Source organism: Euprymna scolopes, chromosome 19, assembly GCF_053919585.1.
Source record: "Euprymna scolopes isolate OS-2025 chromosome 19, ASM5391958v1, whole genome shotgun sequence".
Taxonomy (NCBI): Eukaryota; Metazoa; Mollusca; class Cephalopoda; order Sepiida; family Sepiolidae; genus Euprymna; species Euprymna scolopes.
In genome coordinates, this window is record NC_136500.1 from 437,501 (window position 1) to 449,831 (window position 12,331).

At 38.9% G+C, this 12,331-nt stretch overlaps 1 protein-coding gene, 1 long non-coding RNA gene and 1 pseudogene across 3 annotated transcripts in view; 1 reads left to right on the plus strand and 2 right to left on the minus strand.

Annotated features, from left to right (window-relative positions):
* LOC145303397 (proline-rich protein 5-like) overlaps nucleotides 1-12,331 on the plus strand; it is a 493,349-nt gene that overhangs the window by 298,771 nt on the left and 182,247 nt on the right. The window lies entirely within an intron of this gene.
* The window catches only part of LOC145303399 (uncharacterized), a 231,680-nt gene that overhangs the window by 128,843 nt on the left and 90,506 nt on the right, over nucleotides 1-12,331 (minus strand). The gene's annotated exons all lie outside the window — the stretch shown is intronic.
* On the minus strand, nucleotides 3,265-3,381 carry LOC145240646 (5S ribosomal RNA; annotated as a pseudogene).

Genomic DNA, 12,331 nt, shown 5'->3' on the forward strand with positions numbered 1-12,331 from the left:
GGATTGAAACCGCATTCACTCCATTATGAGAATTCAGGACAACAACTTGAATGCTTGACTTGATTTTCGTTAAAAAAAAAAGGGATTTCAATTCGTTTTTATTCCACATTTTTCGAAACTCAAAATTCTTTGTGTTTTTTCTTTCAAGAGTTGAAGTAAATTCTTAATAGACTGTTGTTCTCTGTGGAAAATCGAACATTCTTTCTGTTATAACCACATGTACATGACTTTTTTCGTGGAAAATTTATGAATATTAATTTTCCTATTTTTCCATAAGATCACGATTTTTCTGTTTGTCTAAAAAGTATAGACGTTTTTTTAACTTCATTTTTTAGACCCAGATTTGTTTTGTGATTCTATTTATTTTTTAAAATGGAGGAGTTTTTGAGGCAACTTGTTGAAATGCATACATTGTATGCACCTTTAAACAAACCACTTAGAGAAGACAAGGTTTGGAACTGAACCACGGAATGCAAGATAGCATTCGAAAAGCTGAAAGAGGTGCTCACATCACAACTATTCCTGACTCAGTACAATCCAGATTTAAACATTGCTGTGGCAAGTGACGTGAGCACATATGGAATCTGCATGTGTATCCTGTATAAAATGCCAGACAGATCTACAAAATCTATAGCGCACGCGTCGAGAACCCTACTGCCTGTGGAAAGGAATTATTCCCAGATAAAGAAAAAATCCTTAAGTATCATTTTCATGGTAACAAGATTCCACAGATACCTGCATGGATGACACTTCAAATAACAATCAGATCACAAGCCGTTGATCTCTTTCTTTGCCTTGAAAAAAGGGTGGCTTACACATATGTAAAGAGACTCTAAAGATGGGGAACAATCTTATTGAATTACGACTTCAATATGGAGTTCCTTCTGTCAAAGAAGTTAGGACAGGCAGGCAGCCTATCCTGGTTAATACTAAGGACTGGTGAACCACTAGAAGACTTAGTGATCGCATCACTACAATCAGAGAGAGATTACAGTTCGATCATATTCAACACTGTGAAAGAATTCCCTGTTACTCTGGACAATATAAGGAAAGAAGCCGAAAGCAACGACTTTATAAGAGATACCAAGTAAAAACTGCAGATTGATGAACAAGTAGTAGAAGTTTTCTCAACATACGACCAGATATTATTATATCAGGAGAAAATAGTTGTTCCAATGACTCTCGAAAAGAAAATCTTAAAGGATTTTCACGCAGGACAACCCCGGCACCACCAAAATGAAAAGTTTGATATGTCATACATATATTGGAGAAATATAGACAAAGATATTGAAGAAAAGGTGAAAGAATGCAGGGGATATGCACTAGCTGCTAAAGCTCCATCAATTCACCATGGCCCAAAGCAGACTACCCATCATCACGGATACACGTGACTATGTGCGACCACAGTATGGACAGTACTATCTCATAATAGTGAACAGTTTCTCCAAGTAGCCAGAGGTCTTTAGGTGTAAAAGCCCAACTACCGACTTCACTATAAAAACTCTTCGTGAGTTATTTGCACAGTTCAAAGTGGTCAACTGCTTAGTGTTAGATAATGCAATTCAGTTTACACCCGGGGACTTTAAAGAGTTCATTGAAGACTTCCAAGTGGACCACATTAATACTCCAACATACCACCTTTGGTCAAACGGATAACAGTTAATTCCCACACCAGTCAGTGTCACTGCTGTATGAAACAAAACCACAACTCCAGTTTAAAACAAGTTATAATGTCTTATTTTAAAAAGTTGTACTTTTTTTGTTACTTCGATTCACTCTGCAGATTCCAGCTACATATATATATATATATATATATATATATATATATATATATATATTGAGAGATACCAATTATTAAGATAATAACTATATATAGTAGCAGATGTACCCGGCGTTGTCCAGTATTAAATGTAACGTTAAATTCCTTTAAGAAAAAATGAAGTAAAAAAAAAACAGAAAGAATCTGAAACATGTGCGTGCAAGTATTATGTTTTTTCTAAACAGTTCACTTCTTGTGAGTAAAAAAGCAAAAGAATACTTGAGCTGAGATCGAAACCAAAACCTAAAGACAATGAGTTAAGTACGATAACCATTAGGCCAGCTTGACACAATCTCTAAAAAGTGCTTTCAAACCTACTTATTCTTAACATAAGGAAACTGTCATGTGAACAATTTGTGCATATGGAGTCGTGAAACAGTTGACAAACAGATAAAAATGCGATGTCTCCCGGAAGTACCAATTTTTCAATTTAAACTCCTTCAGTAGTCCTTTTTTCCAGATGAAAACTGATTAAAAAGTTTTCCACATGTCTGAATACTCTATATACCAAATTTCAAGTCTGCAGATCAACAATTCTTTGACTATATAGGTTGAGAGTTGTCCTCTCACACACACACACATACATTCTTACTTTTACAGATATATATACACACTTGACATAAGAATAATGATTGTCACGTGTTAAGCGACTAATAAATACAATGAGATTCCACTGTGATGAACAGTCATGTCATTTTTCTATTATTCTATTTTGGTTGTTGACAATTATTAATCTGTAAGTCCGAACACAAGAATGAAGAATAATAACCTATAATGTTTGTAACAGTTGAGAGATTAGGGGTTTAGGATTAAGTTTAGGGTTAGGGGTTTCAAACACATGACTTTATCGTTACATCTCCACTCCCACTCTGAAGTTGGTTCCATCAAAATAGGATCGTATTCTTGATGGAATATAAATTTAAATCAGTAAAACTTTTGTTATATGCTGTTTCTTTTAAAAGCGAATTCATGCATTGCAAATACTCACGTGTTTTCTTATTCTTCCTCTCTGAACTGCACTTGTTACATCATTTTTTTAAACAAAGCACAGTGCCACTAAGTCATAAGAGGCTACTATTTGGGAGCAGATTTGCAGGGATACTATGTAGGGAGTTGTGCAGCGAGATGTCTGTTCACATTACACCTGAACTTCTGCATGTTAAGAGAAGCAGGAGCCTAGGAGGGAATTCCAAAGTTTAGTAGTTTGAGAGAAGGCTTTATAGCATCTAGGAATCTCTACAGTATTAGTATTTTGAGTTTGTAACAAAGGCTTCCTTCAGTCTTGACAGACTATGGATACCCACTGTAAGGGTGCCTGCGCGTGAAATTTTTGTGGCAATAGTTGCGCAATCTCCAACCACACATCTCCTGAGTCGAAATTGTTAAATACCAGTGGCAAGTGGATGTTCAGGACGACTAGAAACATTGCTGAGATAAGCAGAAAGCACATACAACGCCTAGAATTCCCAAATGGTCACCCATCTGGTACTAGCCAGGCTCAACATTGCTTAACTTCGGTGATCTGACAAGAACCGGTGTGTCAACGTGATTATGCCATATATGTATACATACACACATACACATATACACATATATATATGTATATAGTAAGTTATAAAATACTAACTAGCTCTACCTACATATTGAGCACTGTTGAAGTAAATACTTAAAGTTTACGTATAAATTTATACTTTTGCATATTAATTTATGTGAGTAAATGAAGTAGTTCTATGTATATATACACATATACATATGTAGACAGATGTGTGGGAGGAGTGAAGAAGTCAGAACATCAAAGTTGATTGGCCAAATAAAGAATTTCATGGACAAGAAACCCGTATGTCTATAGAGACAATAAGTGCACAGTTTGGTGATAGTGTGGGAACTGTATATGACCTTCACCTTCACCGAGGGTGGTATTTACACTCTCGGATTCAGGTTCTGGTTCTGTTTCTGGGTGTGGTTCTGGTTCTGGTTCTGGTTCTGATCCTGCCTGATCAGATGAACTACAACTGCCACTCTCTTGCTCGGTGACCTCACTCATCAGCAGCTCATCATCTGATGATTCATCGCTCTCTGTAGTTGTGGGATGTACTTCACTAGCTGGGCGAAGATCGCGCACATGGCGTGGGGTTCCATCAACAAGGACCGACTGCTGGCTGACCACTCCAGATATTCGTCCTCATTTGAACTTGGTGGTGCACTGGTTTCCAGGGGGTCTAACCCAAACTGGATCCCCTACCTTGTATTTGTCATGACTCTCCTCATCGATTGGTTGGACAGTGTCAATGCCCTTTATCCTAACACGGTATTTGTGTATGGCATTGGCCGGTGCTGTTGTTAGTGTCTTCCCATCCTTTGGTGTGATGTTATACCAATACGTGGCCTCCATAATGGTGCATTGCTTTCTGGCAGCAATTCTCTTGATGCTGCGATGGCTCCTCTCAGCAATGCCATTCTCTGATGGCACATGAGCACATTGCAGTCATAGTCGGACACCCCACTCATTCAACAACTGCCGAACATGGTATCTACAAAAAGCAGCATCGTTGTCCGTCAATATCTCTTCCGGCGCACCTCGCTCAGAAAAGATTGATGACAGTTGGCGGACAACATTCGCTGAGTCCTGCCTGGTCATTTGCGGCCACACCACAAAACGAGTGGGTCCACAGTCGATAAGGGTTAGAAAGGGCTTACCACTGTAATGGGTAATATCCATCGCTAATCGTTGCCACACATGCTCAACTTCCAATCGCCCCTTCTGCCATTGCTCAGGTGCAGGATCGATAGACTGGCATGCCTCACAGTGCTTGATGATCTGCCTGACATCCGCCCTTGTCACTGCCGGGTCCACACGTCTCGCAAAATACAAAGTTCTTTTGATACCTGGATGTCCACTCTGCACATGAATTCTTTGTATTTGGCATGAGCTAATCGCGTCAACTGCGCAAGATCGAGCAGCGAACTCCACGCCAGTCTTCACAGCTTCATACCATTTGTGAGGCACACGGGTTAGTTGGTCTGCACGATTACAGTGTGATGCCACGAGCGTTACACTCACCGACAGGTCATACTCTGATACCAGACTCTTCAGGGTGTTTAGCCTCCGCCGGATTAACATCTCACTGGCTGCCTTAGTGCGGACTCTTGTTCGTCCCGAAAGAATGTCGGACACCCAGTGGTAGACGCAGAGAGAATCCATGTACAAGTGCAATTTCTTTGACTGCCATTGCAGTGCCAGATTTAAACCCTTCACAACAGCATCCAGTTCCGCCAGGTTGATGTGTTGAGCATCATTCACGGGTCGCAGCTAGCACGCGTCTTCAATTACATTTCCACGTTGCTCCAATAACACTCCCAATGCCAAAGAACTAGCGTCAACCCACACATTCACAGTGTCCCCATCGACACACCATTCTCCACGGGCAGGGTCCTCCTTGTTAACTCTCTCTAGGGTTTCTGTTGTCATCAGAGTTAGAAGAGCATCATCAGACACATCATCCCAACCTGTAGGTAATAAACTTGCCCTGCGTTTGATGACGCCCACAGTTGCTCGGAGCCAGCCACACGCTGGTAAGTGACCAATAAGTTTCCCACACAAGGAAAAAATAGTCCGCCGCATAATAACATCAGGGATGTTTGGAATCTCACTGCCACGCCTCCATCGTAAGGTACCGTCTTTCCCGCAAACGTCCAATCCTAATACCCGTGCTCCATCCCTCAGACGTTCGGGATCCTTGCACTCCAACCCGAATTGAGCTAACTTTTCTCTAACGTGCGACGCAGATTGTACGTCTTCATTGACGTACACATCGTCAATATAGGCCGATGTTGCGTCCTCAGTGGTCTTTTCCTGGGACAACACTGCATTTACGATGGTCTTCATGATTTGCGTTGCCACATTCAGCCCAAAGCCAAGCCGAGTAAGGCAGTATCTCTGACCCTGGAACCACACTGTCTGGAACGGCCACAATGTCTCATCCACTCGCACCTGCAAATAAGCCTTCCGCAAGTCTACTATAGACACATTGGAGCCCTTCTGACGCCATTCTCTCAGCTTGCTGGCGCACATGTCAGCATCGGCAGTGTACGTCTCAATGTATCTATTGAGTTCATGATAGTCCAGCACCGAACGAACTTTTGATTTGTTATGCTGGACTACCGCCATTAAGGGAATCAGACCCTTGGGTGGTCCCAACTTGTTGGGGTAGGGGATCAGCCATCCATCCTGGATCCATGCCTCAAGTTCCTTCTCGTATTCATCACGTGCCTCGTCGGGTATCGAGTACTCTGCAATGCTATTCTTGAGTTCAGTTGGCGCCCTTCCTTCTGTCCACTTCCACGATGCAGTCCATGCTTTTTGGTGAGGGTCGTAGTCAACCTTAAAATCAGGCCGATCAATGTGAACTGCAGCACATGCTGGGGTTTCCAAAAATCGCACAGTCCCATCTCTTCCGATAACCACTCCCCCCAGTGCCTTAATAGCATCATATCCCAACAGTACATCGAATCCCAGCAAATCCCCTCGCATCACCAGCACATTAATGTCTGCGGCCACACCAGAGTCTGTGTGGACTTTGACAGTTCCGGCTCCACAGCAAGCTTGCGTATTGCCACCTATTGTGGTTACTTTGATGTTCTGCTTTGTCCAGTTTCCCACACAACTTGGCACTCATGATGGTGTGTGAGCACCCAGAGTCGAGAAGAGCTGAACAAGGCACTTGGTCCACGTACCCATTTATTGTCGGTTGCGCCTCAATTAAATCTTGTCCGGAGAACAGGGCGGCGCTGACGTCCTGCCCCCTGATGCATTTCCCGCACAATTTTGGGATAAATGTCCATAACTACCACATTGGAAACAGTGCGGGCGCCCCCGCCCCTTGTTAGTACAATTTCTTGCGAAATGGCCTCGCTGGCCGCAGCAGAAACATCTCCCATTGGTCGTGGGTCTCAAACTGGGACTCTTTTCAGCATTAGTCTTGGCTTCCTGCGCCATCATTACAACCAGTTCCCTCAGGTCCTCCTCATCTCTGATAATGGCTCGAGCGCGTTCTAACAAATGTTCCATGGGCGTTACAGATACGCTGGTGGAAGCCCTCAACAGTTGCTTAACATGGGTGGGAAGGCCGGCCACAAACGCATACGCCAGTGTTTGCTCTGACACTCCATTGCCAAATAGAACTGCAAGTTTCTTCAGCTCCGCGAAGAAGACGTCCACGGTTTCTCCTGGCATGAGCTTCCTAGAGGCAAATGTTTCGTAGGCCGTGCAGGGATCCATGGCAAATGCCTTGTATAAAGCATTTTTTATACAGGTAACATCAGCCTTCTCCACGGCACTAAGTTGCTGATATACACTTAGGGCGCCTCCAGCCAATCTCAGGGGAATCAGGGTATGCACCCCCTTTACTTCACAGAGGTTGCAGGTCAGCTCAACCCTTTCGACCCAGTCGACAACAGAAGTGGATCCGTCGAATTCGGGTATCAGTTTTAAATCAAACTTTGCCCCAGCCATAGTTGTCCAGGAAAAGAGACAAAACGAAATAGCCGAAATAGCTTATGACCTTCACCTTCACCGAGGTGCACGATTTATATGATCTTCACCGAGGTGCGCGACTTGACACACAAAAAAAACAGCCTCTTAATCACCTGCTAACTCATGCGTCACTGTAACGTCCAATGACAACAACAACAACAACCTTCTCACTCGACCTACCTTTTATACCACTATCTCAATCCCTTCTCTTGCACATGCGCCTGTAGATTCCTGACAACCTCGAGACTTCCACTTATAAAACCCCAAGTTTTGTTGTCGCGCATGCCTATACAAGGCACAAACACGTGGGCGTTGTGTTGGTAAGTACTACACTGTACATACAATTATTTCTAGGGAATGAAGATGCGGAAGATTTGCATGAAGTTTGTCCTAGGAATGCTCAGAGAAGATTAGAAGATGTCATGACAACAGGGAGATAGTCGAGCTGATCAATTCAGCTCCTTACCAGACCTTGCTCCCTGTGACTTTTGGTAAATCTCTAAGCTCAAGGAAACCTTAGAGGCTGTCGTTATGCGACAACTGAGGAGATGCAAGAGGCTGTGACAAGGGTCATTGACACACTCACACAAGAGGACTTCCATGGGTCCTTCCAGAAATTGTTGGAACAGTATAACAAGTGCGTTGCACCTGGAAGAGATTACTTCAAAGGGAACGAGTACTTTCAATAAAAGTGTCCATACGAAAAACGTCTGGAAACTTATTGAAAGCACCTCGGGTATGATAAAAATGTAAATAATAATAACAATATATAACTCACTCACAAAGTCTATTCAGTAATTGTTACACACGGGATATAGTTAGAAATTTTAAATATTGGCATCGATTTACAATCGTCACTCATTAAGCCTTTCATCATTGAACCTCATACTTTCTGTGGTGGTGGTGGTGGTGGTGGTGGTGGTGGTGGTGGTGGTGGTGGTGGTGGTGGTGGTGGAGTGGGGGGTAATCATGTCGACCCAAATAACATAATTGCCTGGTTTTGTCAACAATATGTCAAGTCGATAGTCATATTTTTCTGAAGGAGAGAAATTATTTTGATTGTCTCACTCGGTTCACCTAAACTCGATGGTGCACACAAATCAGTTATACGAGCAGATGTATCCATCCCTGGGTGGGTTCATAAGAGTGAGATGCACTTTTAGACTCATTAGTTAAGGCAAGAGGTCGGTTGGTCAAATAATTTTAAATATATAAAGGTAATTTATAGAAGGCAATACAATGTAGGAGTGTAACGGATTGACACAAACTGAAGCAAATTAAAACTAACGGCGCTTCTATACTATTGGGACGAGATTTCAAAATCATAATACTGAATTTCACATGAAAACAATTATATCTACATATTCCTCGTATTTTTAAAATGATTTTTTCCAAAAATTACGAAAATCGATAAGGTAAAAAATTATTTATTAAAGAAAATAAAAATAGAATTTGAAGAAAACGACCAAAAAACACAGAAGAGTTGAAAAGGGAGGTAATTTTCCGCTTAGATTCAAACAAGATGGCGGCAATTTTTCACTTACTAACACGATTAAAGTTTTTTTTTTAATAATTCAATAATATTCAGGTAATTCCGACTGCATAATTTGGAAGTTACCATTGTAACTTATTAGAATTGACAAAAAGTCAGTTGAAACCATTGTTTTTTTATCTGAAAACTCCATTTATCGACTACAAAATTTTGGTCCCAATAACGTAGAAGCGCCAAACTAACTTTACTTTTACTCTACTCGATGAAATGAACTATGCAGATTCAGCTTTTATTGATGCAATATATATGTAGTTTTTTTATAAATAAAAAATTAATTCCAATTTTATTTCAATTACTGCAAAACTGCTCTCATTTACAACCGTTACCGGATGTACTTTTGAACTAAATTCAAGCACATATCTGAAGAAGAAAAATTTCACTGAAATATCATATAATACAAAACTTTCATCAGACCACACTGGTCAAAGTAAGAACACAATATAATATTAGAAGTATATATGCCTTAATTTGCTTCAGTTTGTGCTGATCCGTTACACCTCTGCATTGTATTGCCGTCCACAAATTACCTTTATATAAACATTAGACAATGCTTCAAGCGAACTATATTAACCTCTTAATATAAACAATCTGATTTAGCTGGAGAAGAAATCCAGATTAGAAGCCAGACCAGCGATGGGAGCATATGGGATAACTTTCATTGGCTGAACTTTAACATCTAACCTTACATTTTTTTTTTGTATTTTTGGGACATTCTCGGTGACTGCAAGTGAATTTCTATATTCCTTCATGCTACATTGGATTTCTACTCCAGCTGAATCGGATTGTTTTCACTCTTCACGTTTTTGCCAACATTGAAATTCTGATTATTTTAAAAATAAAAAAAAACTTTTCTTCGCTTCTTGGATTTACCATCAAGTCTTCAATCATTCTGGACTTCCTATATTCGATTTGTTTCCCCATTTTCACATGTTTAACCGATATGAACATACTACTAACTATCATAAAGTGCTTTTTTCATCTGATGCCATGACCAGCAAATTCTTAGCTCGGCTATACTAGTAATTTGGTAGTGTATTTCTTTATTCTGAAGAGAAGACTACCATTCTTTGAAACTCTGCAGATTAAGGATTTCTTAATTAAATTTTTTTTTTTTTTTAGTATTCTGTCGAACAACAAATTTCATAGTAAATTTTAATTTACAGTCTTGATTTCCTTTCTTTATGATAAGCTCTACGTCCTATTGTGTCTGTATTGAGCTTTTTTATTTGGTTAGGATTACTATATAAATATTAATATGTATATTAGTTTTAAGTTTACACTTTCTTTGTCTGGTAAACTTTTCATTTCTATTGCCTGAATTTAGATATATATATATATATATATATATATATATATATATATATATATATATATATATATATATATATATATATATACAGCTTAATCATAGAAAATACTAGAATACTATGTGTTGTATGTATTTAGGTATGTGGATACGTATAATATCCCAGGGAGTTAAACGCTTCTGCCTTTGCATTTTTACACGTTACACTTGAGCAAAGTGCAGCTAGCACCTGTTAGACTCCCTCTGACATTCCAGAGGGTTACCACAAGGGGGGGGGCGCATGGGAACTCCTCAGCTGTAGTGAAGACAATACATTTAGGAGAAGGAAACTGATGGAAAACCAAAACCAGACAGAAAGAGTCCGTTAGCCGTGTAAGGTAATTGTGTAATGAGAATGATCATGTCAGTGCACAATTTTGTCTAGCGAAAGATAGTGAAACATAAAAAATACCTAACTTTATAAATATAGAGATATATGCAATTAGAATTATGTGTAATAATAACATGAAAGCAGCAATGTAATTAGAATGATTAGTTAATTAATGAAATATCCTTTTGCCAAGCAATATACAAATTAGTTAATCTTATTACGTCGACCTCATACACGTCATCAGTATATCAGAAAGTTAGTGTTCTTCTATTTTGAATATGAATTTAGCGTTTTAATGTAATTGTCAGTTGGATAAATATCTCAACTTTATATTAAAAAAAGATTATTTTTTGTGTTATTTGAACTATTGTTTTCATCTTGGTTGTTTTTTCTAGAACGTTTCAACTGATGCAGCCTCCGACCGTCTTCAAGTGCATTCACACTGGATGCTATTGATGAATGGTGGAAAATGCTTGGTTCTTCTTCGCCTCCTCAACGAACACAGTCGCTAGAAATTCAAAACGCAAATAGCGCCAAGTCTTTTTTTTTTTTTTTTAATAATGAACCCGGATTTGTTTTTTGGTTTTTTTTTTTTTTTAATTTTTTTTTTTTTTTTGTTTTTTTTTTAAAAAAGAAATAGACTTGGCGCTGAATTTCCAACGGCTATGTCCGTTGGGGAAACAAAAAAAACAAAAAAAAAATTTTTCAGCATTAACCAATAACATTCAGTGTGAATGTCCTGAAGACGGTCGGAGGTTGCATCGGCCGAAACCTTGTGGAAAAAACAACCAAGATGAGAACAATAATCTCAACAATCCAAATACTACAAAAAATCATAATAAATCCTTATCTCAAACATATACAAACATCATATTAAAAAAAAAGATGCCTATTTCTTTTCTCAAATGCTCTTCAAAACATTCTTGTAGTATGCAGGCATGAACAGCAATTGTTATTTGTTTATTTGTATTTGTGTTACAACTATGTGTGCTGTCACTAGCGGTTGTCTTAGTCTTTTTAGAGTACTAGTGTACTGTGAAAAATGATAGAGAAAAAGATTACATTTTCTGAATGAAAATCAATACAGGATTGAAAAATATAGCAGTTTTCTATTGCAGTAAGATTTTTTTACATTTCAAGCAATGAACGATCACAAGGTGGTTAATTCTTTTTCTCTTCTTTTTTTTTTCAACTAGTAAGAAAGGGTACTTGTGCAGAATACGGATCGTGCTGAAATAATAACAAGCATTTATTTTAATAGCTAACAACAAAAATAGCGTGAAAAATAAATACACAACAAATAAATGCTCCCAAAGACAAGCTAAGATTCTCTTCTACCTACCTGGATAAGCTTGTTTATGTTTTAACTTATTTTAAAGTGTTTTTTTTACTTAAATATAAAAATAGTGTAAAGCACGTCAAGTGAAAATAAAAATAAAATGGTGGTTTCATTAAAGCCATAGTAGAACCTCCATAATTGCTTAAAAATCGAAAATTTAACAAAATACAGATAGAACATTACATTTTCGCATGATTGGTGGCATTTATTGGGTGTATTTCTCGCAATATTTTGTTTAGTTCATTCTTATTATGAGGAGAGGAGAGCGTTTTGTACAGTGACATGCAGAGAACTTTTGCAAGTGCTCAAGTGAAAAAAAACCAGCAAAAATGTAGTAATGAACACCGTCTTGGTGAGTCACTGGCATATAATACATTCCTCTGAAAAGGGCACTTTTAAAACAGGAGTAAAA